Below are 3,200 nucleotides of genomic sequence, written 5' to 3'. Positions count from 1 at the left end.
GAGCAGAATGGGACATTCCGCGGAACTCACGGACTTCGAAAGTGGTCAAGCGATGGGGGTATCACTTGTGTCATATGTCTGTATATGAGACTTCCATACTCTTAAACATCCCTAGGTCCACTGTTTCTGATGCTATAGTTAAGTGGAAATGTGAAGGGACACGTACAGCACAAAAGCGTACAGGCCGACTTCATCTCTGTTGACTGACAGAGACCGCTGACGGTTGAAGAGGGTTATAATGTGTAATAGGCAGACATCTATCCAGACCATCACACAGGAATTCCAGACTATATCAGGATCCACTGCAAGTACTATGATAGTTAGGCAGGAGCTGAGAAAACTTGGATTTCATGGTCGAGGGGCTGCTCATAAGCCACACATCATGCTGGTAAATGCCAAACAACATCTTGCTTGGTGTAAGGAGTGAAAACATTGGACGATTGAACAGTGGAAAAATGTTGTGCAGAGTGACGAATCATGGTGCACAATGTGGCAATCTGATGGCAGGGTGAGGGTGTGGTATGGCAAATGCCCGGTGAACGTCATCTGCTAGCGTGTGTAGTGCCAACAGTATAATTCACAGGCAGTGGTGTTATGGTGTGCTCGTGTTTTTCATGGAGGGGGCTTGCATCCCTTGTTATTTTGCATGGCACTATCACAGCACAGGCCTACACTGATGTTTTAAGCACCTTCTTGCTTTCCACTATTGGAGAGCAATTTGGGGATGGTGATTGCATCTTTCAACATGATCGAGCACCTGTTGATAGTGCACAGCCTGTGACGGAGTGGTTACAAGACAGTAACATCCCTGAAATGGACTGGCCTGCACAGAGTCCTGACCTGAATCCTATAGAACACCTTGGGATGTTTTGGAACGCTGACTTCCTGCCAGGCCTCACTGACCGACATCAGTACCTGCCCTCAGTGCAGAATGGGCTGCCACCAAACCTATACAATATACTCATCCGCCCTTACATAACCCCTGCTCCCAATCCCTTACCTCATTGCTCATACCCCTGTAATAGACCTAGATGCAAGCCCTGTCCCATACGTCCTCCTACCACCACCTACTCCAGTCCGGTCACTAATATCACCTATCCCATCAAAGGCAGGGCTACCTGTGAAACCAGTCATGTGATTAACAAGGTAAGCTGCAACAAGGTAAGCTGCAACCACTGTGCTGCATTCTATGTAGGCATGACAACCAACAAGCTGTCTGTCCACATGAATGGCCACCGACAAACTGTGGCCAAAAGACAGTTGGACCACCTTGTTGCTGAACACGCTGCCAAACGTGCTATCCCTCATCTCAATGACTGCTTCACAGCCACTGCCATATGGATCCTTCCCACTAACACCAGCTTTTCTGAATTGTGCATGTGGGAACTTTCACTGCAATACATCCTACATTCCTGTAACCCTCCTGGCCTCAACCTTCGTAGGTCACTGTCCTCACCCATCCAACCCCCTACCTGTTCCCATTCCAGCACTACACAGCCGTCATACCCAGTCTTTTAATTTCTTTTCATTTATCTCCTTTCTGTTACTTACCTCCTCCCCCCTCGGCACTTTCTCTCCTGCCCTCCGTCTAAATTGCAACACTTCACTGTCCGCCAGTCCCACCATACTATCCCTCCTCCTCCCTGCCCCAGCCTCTTCCTTACCTCCACCCGGTAGCCACTTCCATAATGCACTGGTGCTGCTTCTCGCAGTGTGGTTTCAGTTCTCTAAGACTGCACACATGTGTGCAAGTTGTGTTTGTGTGCATGTGTGTCTACTGCTGACAAAGGCCTTAATGGCCAAAAGCTATAATTGTGTGAATCCTTCTGTTGTGCCTATCGCGACTCAGCATCTCCGCTATATGGTGAGCAGCAACTTTCCTTCTCTGGTACTGTTACATTCCATCCTGGATTTTCCATTGTTTGAAAGAAACACCGTAGAGTTTTCTTGTTTGGGAAAGCAAATAAAAGTGTCATTAATGAATACCTTCATAGTCAGCTCCAAGCATTCACCGCGGGCCACAATGATATTGAGCATCTTTGGTTGGAATTTAAAGGTATTGTCACACCACGTGCTAGAGAAGTATGGGCCTAGCAAAAATATAGGGGAGGGAAAGGATCCACCTTGGTACAACAAACATATTAGAAAGTTGCTGAGAAAGCAGAGAATTTTGCACAGTCATTTTAAATGTAGTCATTGCCCAGCTGACAAACAGAAATTACGCGAAATGAAAGCAGGTGTCAGAAGGACAAAGAGAGATTCTTTTAACGAATTTGAAAGCAATATTTTATCTGCAGATTCTTAAAATAACAAAAAAAAAAAAATTGTGGCCGTACGTAAAATCTATGAATGCTACAAATGATTCAATACCTTCTCTTACTGACAGTATGGGTAATGTAACTGATGATGATAAACAGAAGGCCAAAATTCTAAAACTAGATTTCAAAAACTCATTTACGGTGGAGGACTGCGGCACCATTCCCTCTTTCAATTATGGAACAGATGCAAGGATGGCTGACATAGTGTTTAGTGTATCTGGGATTGCAAAACAGTTAAGATCCTTAGACGTCAGGAAGGCATCTGGCCCATACGGTATCCCCGTAAGATTATATGTTGACTATGCTACAAACATAGCACCATTCTTATCCATCATCTATCAGAGATTATTGGAACAACAGAGAGATCCACAGGACTGGAAGAAGACCCAGGTCATAGCAATCTATAAAAAGGGTAGAAAATTGGATGCACATAATTACCGGCCAATTTCACTGACAAAGATTTGTTGTAGAATCATGGAACATATTTTGTGTTCAGACATAATGACCTTTCTAGACTCTGAGAAGCTCATCTGCAGAAACCAGCATGGTTGTAGAATTTTGGAACACGTATTGTGTTCGAGTATAATGACTTTTCTGGAGACTAGAAATCTACTCTGTAGCAATCAGCATGGGTTTCGAAAAAGACGGTCATGTGAAACCCAGCTCGCGCTATTCGTCCACGAGACTCAGAGGGCCATAGACACGGGTTCACAGGTAGATGCCGTGTTTCTTGACTTCCGCAAGGCGTTTGATACATTTCCCCACAGTCGTTTAATGAACAAAGTAAGAGCATATGGACTATCAGACCAATTGTGTGATTGGATTGAGGAGTTCCTAGATAACAGAACGCAGCATGTCATTCTCAATGGAGAGAAGTCTTCC

The sequence above is a fragment of the Schistocerca serialis genome, chromosome 5 (genome assembly GCF_023864345.2).
Source record: "Schistocerca serialis cubense isolate TAMUIC-IGC-003099 chromosome 5, iqSchSeri2.2, whole genome shotgun sequence".
NCBI classification, from domain to species: Eukaryota; Metazoa; Arthropoda; class Insecta; order Orthoptera; family Acrididae; genus Schistocerca; species Schistocerca serialis.
Note: the sequence above shows the minus strand (reverse complement) of the source record.